Raw genomic sequence first — 18,027 nt, forward strand, 5'->3', positions numbered from 1 at the left:
GCAGTCCAACTTATGAAAAGCATTTTGTTTGTAGATACATAATACAGGGTGGAATTTTGTAATGTCAACTGAAGAGAAAGTATCCTTAATACTGTAAATAGAAAATTTTACTCAAAGAAACCATCCTTCATTTTTGAAAAGGAAAAGAACTACTTTCAAAGATTTCCAAAATTTTTTCGAAAGTTCACCACCATAGCATAACATTTTCTGTAAATAATTAAAATAATTTAAGATTTCATGGTTTTCCTTTCATTTAATTTATTAAGTTCGTTAGAAAGATTTCATCATTATACTTAACCAACGATCGATGCAATAAAAATACAGGGTGTAATTTTTAACAGATTTTAGTTGGTTAGAATCCCGGGTGTAGCAAGCAATTTTTTGGAAATCTTTGAATGCAGTTCTATTTCTTTTCAAAAATAAAGGAATGTTTTCTTTGAGTAAAATTGTCTATCTACAATATTAAGAGTACTTTCCCTCCAGGTGGCATTTCAAAATTCGACCCTCTATAAAAGGCAGCCGTAAGACTCTAACGGGGTGTCATAGACTACGGACTTTTAGTCGGCCGATTAGTTTGGTCGGCTTTTAATTCGTATGAGGAATTGGCTGATATCAAATCGGTGTATATTGAGTATGGGAGGCCGAGGAGAGTTTTAACAGAGTAAAGTTGTGACATTATCTATTTTCGGAAACCTATTAAACGCGAGCTCGCAACAGAGCGAGCGAGCTCGAGAACTCACTAGTAGTTAATAAGCTCCCAAAAATCGACAATGTCACACCTTTCCTCTGATATTACTCGCCCCGGTCTCCTNGTTTCTTGCACTGTTATGTTGGCAGGTTTGACTTACAGTACCTAGTGCAAGCGAAAACCGACACTAAGGTGACGAACCTTTTCATTCCGCGACTGTACATACCTACTATAATAGGCAGCCGTAAGACTCTTATGGGGTGTAGTCGGCCGATAGTTTGGTCGGTTTTTAATTCGTATGAGGAATTGACTGATATAAAATCGGTGTATATTGAGTATGGGAGGCCGAGGAGAGTTGTAACAGAGTAGAGTTGTGACATTATCGATTTTCGGAAACCTATTAAAAGTGAACTCGCAACAAAGCGAGCGAGCTCGAGATTGAACTCACTAGTAGTTAATAAGTTCCCAAAAATCGACAATCTCACACTTTCCTCTGATATTACTCGCCTCGGTCTCCTNGGTCTCCTCTACTTCCATATAATGTTCATAAAATCAAAGTCAAAGTCAAAATGTCTTTATTTGTTTAGACTAATAAATAGTACTTACAAATCGTTAAATATTTTGCTCTTAAGGAGCCTTTACATGTCTCGTAATCTTTTTACCCTACCAGCGCTGAAACTGTCCGACCAAACTATCGGCCAAACAGTCGGATGATTTAACTCTTCAAAAAGGCCTCAGAATAGAGGCACTACCTCGACAATTCCTCAAATATCAGGTCCCTGAACTACTTTTTAAATCGGAAAACAGCTATTAACGTACCTAGCTGAGAGTCAGTATAGAGAATATGATGGATTTTAGAGCATTTTAAAACGCATTTTTTTTGGCTGCCANACTGCGACCGGCAATTTCAGGCTTGTGTACGGGTGCGTTGGCCACAGAAAACAAGGTCCTTCCGACTGGTCGCGTTCAGGTGGTATAATTCTTAAACGCAAAGGTGAACTTAAATGATTTTTTACTAGTTTCTAGTGAAGAATTAAGCTACCTACCCAATTTATTTTCAGATTTTGTGATGGCTAGAGAAAGCCCATTCTCATTACTTTCTACTAACATCACTCGTACTAAATCATCTACCCTAAATTATTTCCTCATTTCCTAAGCCTAGATCCTATAAGCTCCATCAACTATGTATCTAAAAATCACTCAAGCACAACTTACAGCCGTTAAACCACTTTAACGGCAGTTATCCGAGTTGACGCGTCAAGATTAACTTAAATGCGTCTTAACTAAAACTAACGCAATTAGTGAGGGGGACAGCAATAGTCTGCCATCCTTCTTTGTCTTGGAGAGTTGAGAACGTGACCTACGTAAGTACGTGTGTAAGTTTAAGAAGAGCTAAAGAAGACGTGACTCTACACATTTGTAGGTTTATAGGCACAGAATAATATTAAATAAGTACTGTTTAAGACCTACATATATTTCATAAAAGTTCCCATTTGGAAGCTATAATAAGACATGGACGCGAAAAATACTCTACTATAAATTAATTTTACGTGCTAGAAAACTAGTTTATTTTATTGAAGAAGGTTTAATTATGTTATTTTGCCAAACAAAACATTTCAAATAAGGCAAAGGCACCTATTTTCTTTAAAATATGTTTTTTACTTGAGCTCGCGTCCGAAAATTCTCTATTAAAACTGTATTAATAAGGTAATGAAATGAACATTCTAGAAGTGTAAAAAATATAAGTCTTCACTTCAATAGTCCATGAACTTTTTAAAAATATTATCACACACATTCACACCCGTATTCACAATCGATACTTGCTTAAGTGAAGCAACAATCGAACGCACAACGTTGAATAGAGCTCTGTGATTGGTTTGTACCCTGTGCGTCCACGCGCACTGTGAGGCCTCATAATATGTTTGTGAATAAAAAATAGAATTGAATATTCAAAATCTTATTTTATCGCGTCATCTAAACTCCGATAAGCTTTTAAAACAATTTAAGAAAGCATTCACATCCAAAACCATAAAATTCGTCCATTCGCATCGCAATATCGAGGTTTACCACCTAACCAAACAAACAATAAAAAATAAACAACTTGGAATCCTATTAATACGGTCGGGGCTAAGCGATGATTTTTAATAAAAAATACACCCTCACTTTAATATCGGTTATGCTAGGGGTCTGTCTGGCCCTACGGTCTAAAAACAAACAAAATCCAACCTTATCTCCTTTAATTTAAGTTGAATTTTCCTTGGACAGTTGACTCTACATTTGCCCTCCGAAATTCCCGTCCAAAACACCCAATAATTAACCTTAATACAATGATAATAAAGTGGATGTCCCCTTGTAGTAGAGTCATAGTAAAGGTGAAGACACACGGTGTGGGGCAACACATCGTGGCAATGAAACCGCGCGCAGTTTATTATAAGTTAATACGCGCCGCACCCGCCTTACTCGCATAAGCTTTACACTGCAGGCCACGGGAAGTGACATAGAAGCTTTTAATTATTTTAGAACAACTGATAGATACCACATAGCAAGATAGCATTCGATTTATTTAAAAACACATGTTTTATATTCCACAGCCGTGGAAATCGTGAAACGCGACGTTCATCCACAAGGTATACCGACGACTTCAAAGGTAGCAGGAAAGCGCTGGATGCAGGTCGCTACCAACCGGGCAATATGGAAATCATTGTGGGAGGCCTTTTTTCGGCAGTGGACGTCCAGAGGCTGAAATTATGATGTTGAATCTACGATGCTACGGTGCAATGCTACGAAAGATGTTAATACTTATTTGTGCTATTAAAAAATCAGATATGAACGGGTTTCCGCCGAAATCATTGTTTTATTTCTTATTATCTCGCAAAACATGCGGAATACATTTTAAATATTTAACTAACACTACAATAACACGGGAATTGGTGCCACACATGAATTTTATATGACACCTGTCGCAAAAGTGGGTCAAAACGTCGAGTTTCACCTATCCACTGGTTTCAATCGTGTTAAATGAATGTTTTACGGTTAAATACGTAGATCTACACAAATATTATTAGTTAATAACAGAAATGTAGTTAATTGGAGATAGCATAAAAGGTTTGGACTAAAAAAGCTAAAAAAAAGTAAACACATCAACTTGCGCTTTGTTTTTTTAAGCAAAAAAATACGAGTAAAAATGTGCACAGACCTTTGCTCGGCACTGCACCGCGCCCCATTTAGTCGCAGTAATAAACTTACACGGTTTTTAACTTCGCATGCGTACCCCATTTGCATTGCTGATACACGNGATACACGATTTGATACAGACTGGTTGAAACGCCAACGTTTGATTCCGGGTCGAGCATTTTTTTATATGTATTTATTTAATGGGGTAGTTGACCACAAACAATCAACTGGCAAACTACATATTTTGAGCTTAGCATAGTTTATGTAGGTAGACTGTAGAGCAAGAGATCTTAAAGTATTGTCACTTTTCAATTTATAGGGTTAAAGTTATGCTGCAACATATAAAAGCGCTTTTAAAAAGCTTATTGAAGGAACTAAATGACATTTTTAAGCGAAATCACTAAATAACGAAAAACGTATTTTCAAGTCTTACATAGCTGAAAGAAAATATAGTGACAGAGAGTGAAGAAAATTGAAACAAGTTATAGCATAGTTATTAATGAAAGGTGTGATTGGTTGGCTAATACTACCCAATTGATTTTTTTGTTGCCTCAACCAAAAATTTCATGAAACGACAGCAACATTAGATTACAATTGTAATTACGATACGGAAGCTTTGTAATTAAAAGCTCGGCGAGAGACGGAGGATATTTCATTGTAAAATGAATACTTCTTCCGCCCGCTTAAATCGCTGCCCTGGATAAAGTTCGCTTTGCGAAGTGATGTGATATTGTATCGACAAGTTTTANGATACACGATTTGATACAGACTGGTTAAAACGCCAACATTCGATTCCGGGGAGAGCTATTTTTTTAAACATAATTAATTATTCATGAATAGTTGACCAGGCGAACTTCGTACCTCCTATGTTCATTAAAAATGATGTAGGATTCTAATGCTGAAATAATTTTTCAAATCCGTCCAGTGGTTTCGAAGCCTATTGAAAACCAATATTTCCTCTTTATAATAGGGTGATTGCTATAGTAATTAGCCTATACATAGTTATTGGCATATTGTATTGTTAATAAGTAAGAGACAAAAATATTTACTACATTGAACTGCGTATTGCTCAGAAAAAATATTTGTCTCTTTTCCTCTCTTAATAACTTCCATTTCAACTTCCAATCAACTTTTAGGCAATTTGGCCAATAACTATGTATTGGCTGATTACTATAGCGATCACCTTATCACAATGGTGACTTACGCCCGTTTTTTTTTTTTTTTTTTTTTTTTTTCCACAACGAGGAAGCTCTTGGACTGTATCTCACCTGATGGTAAGTGACGATCAGGCCGAAGGTGGAAGCGAGCTTCACCCGGAATCCTCAACCACGGAGGAACTGGCTATCTTACCTCTAACTGCCATATTCAATCCTTGTCCAAATCCGTATTTCAGCTGTCTTTAATTATACACGATTTTCGATGCGTTTCGATGGTAAGTGGAATGAAGGAATTTTCATACCGAAGGAAGGAATGACAGTATATTGATGTCAACAGTTGATAGAAGACCAAGGTTGATTATTTTTAGGCCAAAAATGTACTACCTATATTGTTACAAGTTGTGCCTTGAAATTAATCGCTAATTAACCATTTGATCTTATTTTTACGCTAATCTTAAATAGTAAGTTCAGTTTTTTTGGTGCCAAATATTTCTTTTCTATCTTTTTTATTACAAGCTTTATATTGACTTCATCACTTGTTAGTATGTGTGGGACAAATCTTGCAACTGAAATTAAGACCAGTTCTCCTACACCGATTGAGCTGAAATTTTGTATACTTATGTAAGTACGATGACAATGCAATGTTATGGTACCATTGAGCTGGTCTGATGATAGAGTCAGGAGGTGGCCATATGAACTCCTAAACGAAACGGCGGAAACTCATCGAGTTTGGGTTCGTTGGATTTGTCTTTTCGAGCACTTTGGTGCTAAATGATCACCAGTGCCCAGAGATTGAGAAACTAAAAAGTGTAAAATAAAATTATAATAAAAAAAAACTTTTTTAAAAACAAGCTTTATTCTGAAATGCAATACTAGAACGAAAAAAATAATGATATGCAAAGTTCAAAAAATTTCGAAAGCTTGTAGCGCAAACAGAAAAAAAGAGGAATGAATTCCATGCGACACAGCGACATAAGATTACAATTGTAATTACGATACGGAAGCTTTGTAATTAAAAGCTCGGCGAGAGACGAAGGATATTTCATTGTAAAATGAATACTTCTTCCGCCCGCTTAAATCGCTGCCCTGGATAAAGTTCGCTTTGCATAGTGATGTGGCAAAGTATCGATAAGTTTTATCGATAGTCGATTATAAAAACTTTGAAGCATGGAAGCAATTCAATTCGATATCTTTATTGCATTCTATGTTGTACATAAGGTCTTCAAAAATCTATAGTCTCAAACATAGACCCAATCAACAGTTGATTCTTAAACATTTTTATTTTTCGATAACCGTTTTGATGTTCTTCTGGCAAGTCGCATCCCCGCGACTTGGGTATCTAGAATTTGGTGCATTTTTCTGTCAATAAAGCTTTTAGCGAACTAAGACTGAAGAAACACAATACTTTAATCTTTCTCTGTCCTTCCTGGGAATCCAACCCAGATCCTCTGAAACAATAGTCTTACCAATAGATTCACAGTGAATGTGTGGAAGAATCTTCGGCACTAACTGCCTTCCACTTTGATTTTAACATCGCGTTAAAAGAGGATAATTGAACTCGTTGTTCAATTTGGATTAGTTTAGTTCTATAGTATATTTTATTTATTTATATTTATAAGTATCGCCACCAACAACCCCCATCCCTACCGACTCCGGGCGTAAGAGCTAAGCCCTGTTCTCGCTCCCGGGGGAACTAATATATTGTTATTTGTAACTGAAATACCTACTGTGAAATACTCGGTGCACATCCCTATAGCTGGGTACAGTTAAGCCCGGAATGTATTGACCATTTTAGTGAGTTTTTCGTCGCTAGATGTACTCGTAGAGAGAAAAATGTGCACACTAAGCAGAGCTTTAAATCCATCTAATAGCTANTTAGCTACCCGAAAACAGATAAGTAACTGTCGTTCATTTCAGCCAAATGAGGTCCACTGCTGGGCAAAGGCCTCCCCCAAGGCTTTCCATAACGACCGGTCCTGCCCTGCCTGCATCCAGGTTCTTCCCGCAACCTTCACCAGATCATCGGTCCTCCTAGTAGATAAGTAAGTATAAATGTACTCATTATTTTTTGTATTTACGTAATACGAGTACATATTATACAGAGAAAAAAACCATACAAACCGATGTTTTTAAGGTGTGCGCTCATCAAAAGGTCTTTTTCGCCCAACTTAGCCAAGTTCCCTTTAAATCTGTGTTCCAAAGTGATGATGATTTGTATCTTATTTTATTCAAACCACTATGTTTTTAAATATATATTTTATGGGTCTTAATTATGGCATTTTCACGACAGAATTTCTACGAATGTAGCACTGCGGGCTGAGTGTGAGTTTACATAGTGAGTGCGTTTAAAAAATATATGTAAATTTTAGTTCTTGAAAGTTTCCGCTAGGGGCGCTGTACAATCCGGCATACATTTAAATGTCATTTTTACGCGCTCACTAGCGAGCGCGTTTGATGTAAAGTCACACTTAGCCCTCTGTTCTAATAAGTATTAAGTTGCGTGAAACCGTATTGTCTTTTTAATAATTTTAGCTTCACACTTACCTTCATACAAATTTTCGAGCCCGACTGTGGGGCTTATATTAGATAGATAACGTTGTACTGACTCGCTTTTTGCAAGCGTTTTTATGCGGGGTTTATCTTGGGCTATTTTTTATTATATTTTGTAAAAAGGTTATTTTTTTCTTTCATTTTATGTAGCCACTGTATCTACTTATTTAACAGTTAACACCAGCTAAGAAGTAGATTTTTTAAAGTAAATATTGTTTGATATTGCCAATTTTTCGGAATTTTTCAATTCTGCTTTTCATAAAAACCTTCCAGGGTCTTTAAAGATTTTTTCCTCTATTTTTGGGACAACAAACAATTACATTGAGAGCTTATTAATGTACTAAATACAAATAACTTAAAAGTTAAGTAACAATGTAACCATCACCATTGTCCACAGATAGTAAAATATTTAGTAAAAAAATATTAGCCACGCGGACTTACAGGTTTTGAATTTTTATTTAAATTAAAATGCAAAACTCTACAATATTGCTTGTTACTCCTATTTAATCACAAACAATGTTAACACGTTCACGACCGGCGAAACCCCCAATATCCTCCGGCCATAATTTGTGCCCGCTTCCATATTTATATTAACATTATCCCAGCACATTATACGGGCGTTACGCGAATTTTTTCCCCACTTTTCCCGGGCAAAGCCGTTTTATAAATCAGGGTTTAGCCCGCTTTGAATTATGTCTGCGGATAGCTAGTTACCAGTCGTTTGTATGCTGCCTGTTTTGGAAGGATCAGGGAGTTAGCCGAGTTAGGTATAGAGTTTTTGAACGATAGAGATGTGGAGCAGACGTGTTAAATGTTTTGTTTGTTTTAAATAGTGATGGGAAATACTTTGGTTCTTTTAAAGGGACCGCCGGGTTTACGAGGATGGTGGAGCTTGTATTTTTTGTACAAGACAAGGAATAGAGGTAAAACAAGGTTGTTTTTTTAAACATATTCTATAAAACATTTAAATTGTTCATGTAATTTACAAAAAACTGGAAACCAACCAAGTTCAAATAGGCAGTGCCTTTTTTTTCGGGGAAAAAATGCATGAAATTGCATACCTACCCTGCGGGGACAGTTTTGGCTATATAGGGCTCACCAAGTCAGAAGGATAAGGCATACGCACAAAAGCCCCCATATAGGTAGGTACCTATTTTGACTACCAATTTTAGAATCTAAAAAGGTTTTCATTTATTTCACAGATATAAAATATTAATTTATGTTGTTCATTGTTACTGTATTGTGCGGAGATCAAATCCGCGACCTCTGACATTGCCCTGTTATGAAATCACATCATACTTTCCATTCAACTACCCCCAGAACCCCCAAAGTTTAAAAAAGCAATAAGAGACACTTCCGTGTCAAACTGTCAGTTCAAGTTACCTGCGCATCAAAGCGGTGTTATTGGAAGGTACAAGCGGCGCGTGCGTGACACGTGCGTGCACGCATGATGCTCCACTTGCGACCCGTGATTGGCACCTTTGGTTGGAGTTCATCCTGGAACCTGAAAAAAGAAAAATATTTGTAGCGTCCTTAGCAGTCTTTACTCGGGGATTGGATGTGATCCTGGGACCTAAAAGGAGCAAAAAAATGTAATGTCGTAATCATCTTTAACGTAATCTTTATTCGTAAGCTAGCAAAGTCCTTCAAGTTGCAACTTTGAATATTTAGAGAGACAAATAAGTGTCAACTGTGAAAAAATAATTTTAGTTTTATTTACGAGTATGTACTCGTACCTACATCTGTTTTAATTGCAAATTCAGGTACCTAACGTAGTTAAAATCACGAATGATTATAGATTAGCAAACATTCATATTTTTGCATTCGATCGAACTCTACAAATTTTTATAGTTTCCACAACACTACTGAAACATCTCTCCTGTTGTCACTTTGCAATCTAAACACTTTTTATTCTCCAACCTGTAATTCTCCTAGATTTTGCTGCCTAATTTCAACATTAGCTCAAACCGCCGGTCACAAGCGGAGCCTATACAGTATCGCACAGCAAAGGTGCATTTAATAGTACGTTGATTACTGTTTATTACTCAGGGGAGTTCTATTCAATTTGACCATTCATCACCAAATTAGATCCACCACCCCTCAAAATACACAAAAACCTTAAATTGAGAGCGCTAAAGTTCAATTTCGAACGGTTTTCGACTGACTAGTGCTATAAGAGTGTTTGTCGCAACCGATATACAGCCAAAGGTGGAATAGTGGATGTTCTCATGAGAATTCCAAGGTTAATTGAGGAATATTGTCGCGTTTGATGTTATGTTATTTGACAAGCCGTTTGAGATCAGTTTATTGGACGTGATTAAACTATGGTACTTGGGTATTGGATGATTATTGGATACAGACTGCATATCGAGCTAAATGTTGAACCTTATATGGTTGGAATAAGTGCTGTTTTGCAACGAATATTTGGTACGATGAAACTGTAGACTGTATATCTATATTTGATTGAAATAAGCAAGACGAGCGCCTTGCATCAATCCGCATTTCTAAGTGTAGAAATTATATTATTGTTAAATGAGGTGGTACTCGTAACATTCTTGAAAAATCATCATGAATTCAAATTGCTACATTCATAAAAACAAATGATATGCAAAGCCCATTCCAATTTTGTAATACTTTTGAGAAAAGTATACTAACCCCCTTACTCACAGTTGTTGAACACTGTATTAAAATGTCATTTCCATAGTAAACGTCACTTTAAAACACTGTTCAACGAGCGCTTAGTTTTATTAGTAAGGAGGTTACAATACAACTAGGTAGTTGATACGTAGTAGGTATAAGTAGGGAGGGAAGACGAGGTAAATGGAACAAAGTAAATTTCTCGGAACCTAGACAGTTTCTCGAACTGGTAACTTCGCGAATTCGTTGCTCTTTTGACACTCCACAGTTTGTGTGAAATTGTCAGCTCACAAACTATCATAGGTGCAGAAAAATTGACTTTGTTACAACTCACCTCTGTTACAAAGTTACAAGTTACAACTCACCTAGGTCTCCAGTCATCATCATCATCATTTCAGCCACAGGACGTCCACTGCTGAACATAGGCCCAATAACTTCCACATGGCACGGTTGGTAGCGGCCTGCATCCAGCGCCTTTCTGCTACCTTTATCAGGACGTCGGTTCACCTTGAAAGTGGAAAATTTACTTTATAAACTGCCATATTATGACTCTCCCATTGTCTTTGTAAGCCAATGAAGTCACTATCGCAACCACACAGCAACAAAAAATTAAATAATTTCTTATTGATTGAAAACGAATGAAGAATGTGTGAAGTGTTCTTTTAGGCTGGGTTACACCATATTTCTTTAACATTAACAAACGTCAAAAATCTGTCATTCTCCATAAAAAAACACCGGTTATCGTTAAAGTTACCGTTGAAGTTAGGAGAAGTTATGCTGTCAAATTCCTACTCAATTACATAGATAAAATACTTCCTTCGATTAAAAACAGCTAAAAACAAACACCGATGTTCCGACGGCCGGGTGGGCAAATCCAATAACTTGCAAACCGGTAGTTATTGGGCGCACCCCGCGGTGATCCTATTATGGTATTACCGTTTGCTCTCCGTCACTGTTTGGGCAAAGAATAAGGGGACAGAAGGCATAGGGAAAGAAATGGGTATAGAAATATGCCTAAGTAACATTCGACGACCATTTACTTATTAAACGAGTCAGAACCAAAATACTTGCAGCTGTTTCTTAGCTGCCCCCAGCTCATTGAATAATATCAATTTTCCAAAAAAAAATGCAAAAATGGCATAAAATTATGTCTGCCATATGCAATTTCAAATTGATACAGTGACTAGTTTTCTTTTTATACGGTTTTATTGAGAAATATCAATTGGTATTTGGAGGTAATTCCAATAGAAAGACATGTACCTATAGAATTTTACACAATGTTTTTGCAATACGTGCAATTTGAATTAAATTAAAAACAATATCGGTTCAAAAATTAACTCCTTTAATTTAACGTCTTTTTATTATCGTTAAGACGAATCGTTAAGTCTAATGAAAATTTCAGATGCTAATTGGTGATCGGACTGGGAAAAGCTGGGAAAAGAAGTGGATTGGAGATTGGTAGCCGATTCTAGGAAAAATTTTCAACCTATTGCCATATCTATATTTACCTATTCTATGCCCAAAACGCGCTGTGCGTAGAAGTCTCCTATTTGTATATAGGGTGTTCACAGCTAGTAGCTACCGGCCCTGACAGATACCATGTTTGCCCGAAGCGATCATGGTGTGGACGGTGGGAGGTTTTAATCAGCACTTTTGTCCCTAAATTAGTGAGTAAGAAGTCATGAAAATAACCCCCTTTGAAAACTAATGTTATTAATCAGAGTTAATTGAAAACAGTTTGAAAAAATAGATTTTTAAATGTTACTGGTTTTCTATTTATAAGTTTATTCGACATCCACTGTTAAACAAAGGTGTATCCCAAGGATTTTTACTACGATTAAGGCATAATGGCATTATCTTCCACTCAACTTTTAAGTCAAGCAAGAAATTAGAGTCGGCGGTTGNGGCGCGGCGGTTGTAAAAAATTAAACAATTAGTAACAATTTTTATTTTTCATGTTAATTCAGCAAACTACGAGTACCATATTTACCCTCGGTTCACCATCTTACTTTATTTATCAAAAGTCTGTCAAACTCCATACACACCGGTTAAAGTTATAGTTACGGTTAAAGTTAAGGTGATCTTCTAATTCACACAAAAGTTTGTTCCCAAGCCAACTGACTCGGCAGAACTGATTCTAAAGGCGCGGCCACACGCCTGCTAACGACCTTCAAACATCGCAATAAATACATAAATACTATTAACATAGTCTGGCACGTGTCGGGATGTCACGGGGATTAGGGGATAGCGATTTTACATGTCAGGATCGACGTACATTTAATATTATGATAATAAAATACACAAGGTGGACCGACGGCCTTACAAAGGTAGCAGGAAGGCGCTGGATGCATGACGCTACGAAACGGGAGATGTGGAAATCATTGAGGGACCATAGCATAGGCCGTTCAACAGTGGACGTCCTGTGGCTGAAATGATGATGATCATGATGAATAAAAAAGTACAGGACGTCTAGCGTCTGCTCGATGGACGAACGATCTCAAGACGATAGAATATTATTTTTAAACATCACACAAAACAGACATATCGAAACAACGTTCAGGCGGTCTTAATCGCTGGAAGCGATATCTTCTAGGCAACATAGGATGGTGCTTTATGGCGCTTCTTGTTGCTATTTTTCTACCTGTCACCATTGGATTCTATATTTATTTGACCCCAACTGGATAAACTCACATCTCTTTTGTAGTGTTCCGCAAAAAAAAAAACGATTCTGCAAACATCGGGATGTCCCCGAAAGTAAGAGCCCATTGCGTATTGAATGGCATTAAATTCTAGTTGCGGTTGAATTCTAGTTTTGACTGGATTGACATGGAAAAGGGCCATAACAGTGAATCAGTTACATAAAATGAAATCATGATCACAAAGAAAAAAATACAATACATAGGTACAATAGCCAATATTATCTCAAGAAATATCATTTTAATTTTCAATACTAAGACCCATCCATCACCTTTCCAATAAAAGCAAATGAAAACTAAAGCCGCGTGCACACTAACTGCCGGCACGTGTCGGGCACGCGTCGGGCGTACGCAGGTGTAAACCCTTCCTTAGAACATGTGTCAGACATATTTATTTGTCAGTCACATTGATTGCGTGACCTGATGTTGACAGAGATGACTTTTTGGAGAGGGGTTGGAAAAAATTACAAAAATAAATAACAAACATTACTATGAGGTACAGTGCTCACAGTGCGCGTGGACGCACAGGGTGACACACGAACCAATCACAGAGCTCTATTCAACGCTGTGCGTTCGATTTGCTGCTTCACTTAAGCAAGCATCGTTTGTGAATACGGGAACTCTATGTATATCGTAACTGCAACGCACACTTATCCGCGTCGTAACATAAACGCCTCGCCTAACGGCGGGTTTTGATCCCTTTCCGAGTTCATAAGTCTATGACCATAATCTGTTACCCTAACAACAATATTGACATCATTGTTGTGTTTCCACAGTTAGAGGTAAGATACTAAGTTCCTCTGTGGCTGAGGATTCCGGGTGAACCTCGCTTCCACCTTCGACCTGATCATCACTTTCCATCAGGTGATTTCCATTTCCATCTTCTGATTAATTTCGTTGACAGTTTAACTTTCCCCCGGGACAAACTTGACCTTCACTGGTTGGGTTTTTATTGGCGGTCAAGCTGTAGAATGTAGATCATGGCTACACAGGAGTTGCAGTGGTGGGAAAGATTGGTGGGAATAGTCCCGTTTCCATCAGGTGAGATGCAGGCCAAGAGCTTCCTCGTTGTGTATTAGTGGCAGTGGGTGGGGTACTTAGCTCGTGGAACTGATGACCATTGGGGCAGAAAAGTTCTTGAGTTCACGGACTGGAAGGCATAGTTTAAGTAAACCTCCCACTCAGAGGATGGACCATTTAGTGAAAGTCGCGAGAAGCACCTGAATATGGGCAGCGCACTCCCGATCTTTGTGGAAATCCTTGGGGGAGGCCTTTTCCAGCAGCAATTATTTTGTCATCTATAGCAACTACTCGTAAGTCAATATAATCTGGCATAATCTTTGGTAGACTGACATAAATATAATGCAAAATATTATGTAATTAAATATCTGCCTCCTCAGACGAACTTAAGTGCCTATGATATTACAGGCACGTCAAGAACGTCGCAGCGAATTAATACTTCGGACGAAAACAAGAGGACGTACGGGTGAAGATTACTAGCTAGCCCGCAGCCTTATTTCGGGCGTTTATTGGGACTCAAAAACAAGACATTAAAATTTTATTTCAAACAGAATTTTGAGAAGAGCTAACTGAAGAATATAACAACAAATTGTATTTCAAAGGAGAGTCAAAATGTTTTTGTAGAGTTGTCTTTGAAAATTTGAAAATGTCTTTCATAATCGTTAAGAAATAAATGGGAAAGTTATGAGTAACATTGTTAATGAAAATCATTAAATTATTTTTCATACTACCTAATGATAAATGCTGAAGTAGTAACTCTGCCTTTCTATCATTTTCATGTTTATACCACTAACTAATTAAGATAAAAAGCACAGTTAATGTGAGGCTATGGACCCAACCCAGATAGTTATCCTGGTTTCTGAATGTAGAACTCACACACGATACTCTTTCAGAGACAGATCGAAATTCACGCGGGCGAAGCCGCGGGTAATAGCTAGTTCTATATAAAAAGCCTTATGCCCGTTTTCACCATCAATTCCTAATATTTAAATGACCCCTATGGTAACATAGAACAGGAATTTTCTTTTCATAGGGATCCCGGTCACTTAAAAAATAGGGATTGATGGTGTAAACATATATTATAATATTTTATGTATTATATTGTGTACATTTTTGTAGCTTTTTAGCACCGCCTACTCAATATCTCTGTTTTGCTCAAGGTCAGCTGGTAGAGAATGACTTATGGCATTAAGCCGCCTTTTTGTACGGAATATTGTTGTGTGTGCAATAGTCTTTAAATAAATAAATAAATAAATAAACGGGCATTAGACCGTGATTTATTGAACTTAGTGAGCTTGACACAAATGAAATGCTTTAGTTCNAGTGTGATATTGTATATTCAAGGATAGTGCTTTATGGCGCTTCTTGTTAGTTATTTTTTTACCTGTCACCATTGATTCTATATTAATTTGACCCCAACTGGATGCAAACTTTTAACATTTACACTCACATCTCTTTTGTAGTGTTCCGCAAAAAAAAAACGATTCTGCAAACATCGGGATGTACCCGAAAGTAAGAGCCCTTTGCGTATTGAATGGCATTGAATTCTAGTTGCGGTTGAATTCTAGTTTTGACTGGATTGACATGGAAAAGGGCCATAACAGTGAATCAGTTACTTAAAATGAAATCATGATCACAAAGAAAAAAATACAATACATAGGTACAATAGCCAATATTATCTCAAGAAATATCATTTTAATTTTCAATACTAAGACCCATCCATCACCTTTCCAATAAAAGCAAATGAAAACTAAAGCCGCGTGCACACTAACTGCCGGCACGTGTCGGGCACGCGTCGGGCGCACGCAGGTGTAAACCCTTCCTTAGAACATGTGTCAGACATATTTATTTGTCAGTCACATTGATTGCGTGACCTGATGTTGACAGAGATGACTTTTTGGAGAGGGGTTAGAAAAAAATAAAGACTATTCCCACCTCTCGTTCCCACCGCTGCAACTCCTGTGTAGCCAGGATCTACAGCTTGACCGCCATAAAAACCCAACCAGTGAAGGTCAAGTTTGTCCCTGGGGAAAGCTGTCATTGGACCCGAAGAATTGGACCTGAAATTAATCAGAAGAACATAGGAGGAGTTCGAAATTAAGGTTCGTTGGAAAAAAATACAGAATAAGTCTACCTACTTATTCTGTAAATAAAGGACGTTAGCACACATGACTGCAACGCACACTTATCCGCGCCGTAACGTAAACGCCTCGCCTCGCGGCGGGTTTTGATTCCTTTCCGAGTTCATAAGTCTATGACCATAATCTGTCGCCCTAACTACAATGTTAATATCATTGTTGTGTTCCAACAGAGGTAAGATACCAAGTTCCTCTGTGGCTGAGGATTCCGGGTGAACCTCGCTTCCACCTTCGACCTGATCATCACTTTCCATCAGGTGATTTCCATTTCCATCTTCTGATTAATTTCGTTGACAGTTTAACTTTCCCCCGGGACAAACTTGACCTTCACTGGTTGGGTTTTTATTGGCGGTCAAGCTGTAGAATGTAGATCATGGCTACACAGGAGTTGCAGTGGTGGGAAAGATTGGTGGGAATAGTCCCGTTTCCATCAGGTGAGATGCAGGCCAAGAGCTTCCTCGTTGTGTATTAGTGGCAGTGGGTGGGGTACTTAGCTCGTGGAACTGATGACCATTGGGACAGAAAAGTTCTTCAATTCACAGACCGAAAGGCATATAGACAGGTCTCCCACTCGGTGGACGGACGATCTGGTAAAGGTCGCGTAAAGTACCTGAATATGGACAGCGCACTCCCGATCTTTGTGGAAATCCTAGGGGGAGGCCTTTTCCAGCAACAATTATTTTGTCATCTATAGCAACTAAGTAAATATAATCTGGCATAATCTTTGGTAGACTGACAGAAATACAATGCAAAATATTATGTAATTTAATATCTGCCCCCTCAGACGAACTTAAGTGCCTATGATATTACAGGCACGTCAAGAACGTCGCAGCGAATTAATACTTCGGACGAAAACAAGAGGACGTACGGGTGAAGATTACTAGCTAGCCCGCAGCCTTATTTCGGGCGTTTATTGGGACTCAAAAACAAGACATTTTAATTTCAAACAGAAATTTTATAAGAGCTAACTGAAGAATATAACAAAAAATCGTATTTTAAAGGAGAGTCAAAATATTTTTTTAGAGTTTGTCTTAGAAAATATCTTTCAGAATCGTTAAAAAGAAATAAATGGGAAAATCATTAAATTAATTCCATACTAATAAATAATAAATGCTGGAATAACTCTGCCATTCTAACTATTACATTTTCACGTTTAAATCACAAGATAAAAGGCACAGATAATGTGAGTCTATGTGGACCCAACCCAGATTTATCCTGGTTTCTGAAAATAGAACTCACGCACAATAAACTCTTTCGACGACAGATCGAAATTGACGCGGGCGAAGCCGCGGGCAAAAGTTAGTTCTCTATAAAAATGTCTTAGATCATAATTTAATTAACTTTGTTAGCTTGCCACAAATGAAAGGTTTTAGTTCACGAGCCGTCGCCACCGAAGCGCGTGTCAGTCCAAAATCTTCAGCCGTATGTCCCCAACCCTCTTCAGACGCCTTCCAGTAGGTTCCGGACAATCTAGCCAAGTGGCCAGCTTGAGAGCTGGTAGATATCCACTGCCACTCGAAGCTGTGGGACATTCCATGGTTATGACCACGCCTTTGTGTAGAAAATCATTGAGATTCGGACGATACTAATTGTATGCTTATGTAGCGAAACACTGGTGTATTATGTATACCTAGTATAAATGGACTGACTATAGTATTAAGTTTATTATTTTTATAGTATACATATATTACACGAAATTTTACACTAGCTTGTGACCGCAGCTTCGCCCATGTGTATTTCGGTCACAGAAAGACTTCATCTTGTTTAAAACCGGGATAAAAACTTTAATCGTGAAAATCTTATGAAAATGAAAATCTATCGAGAAACTTATTTTCAAAAAGAATCTATTCAGCAACAGTACATCTACTTAAAATGCTGCAATACGTAATTTTATATGCTTTTGTCCGTCTTTTATCATTTTTCAGTTTGAATAGCGAACATACGAGTATATGCTGAAAATTTTCAAT

The 18,027-nt window shown here is 37.6% G+C and overlaps 1 protein-coding gene across 1 annotated transcript in view; it reads right to left on the minus strand.

Annotated features, from left to right (window-relative positions):
* Window positions 1-9,064, minus strand: part of LOC114366203 (homeobox protein orthopedia) — a 52,339-nt gene extending 43,275 nt beyond the window's left edge. The window contains exon 1 of the mRNA XM_028322988.1: window positions 8,953-9,064. The gene's annotated coding sequence lies outside the window, so the exon portion shown is untranslated. The remainder of the gene's footprint in view (window positions 1-8,952) is intronic.
* Window positions 9,065-18,027: the final 8,963 nt, after the last annotated feature.

The sequence above is a fragment of the Ostrinia furnacalis genome, unplaced genomic scaffold, assembly GCF_004193835.3.
Source record: "Ostrinia furnacalis isolate ACB-3 unplaced genomic scaffold, ASM419383v2 OfSCF0577, whole genome shotgun sequence".
Lineage (NCBI taxonomy): Eukaryota > Metazoa > Arthropoda > Insecta > Lepidoptera > Crambidae > Ostrinia > Ostrinia furnacalis.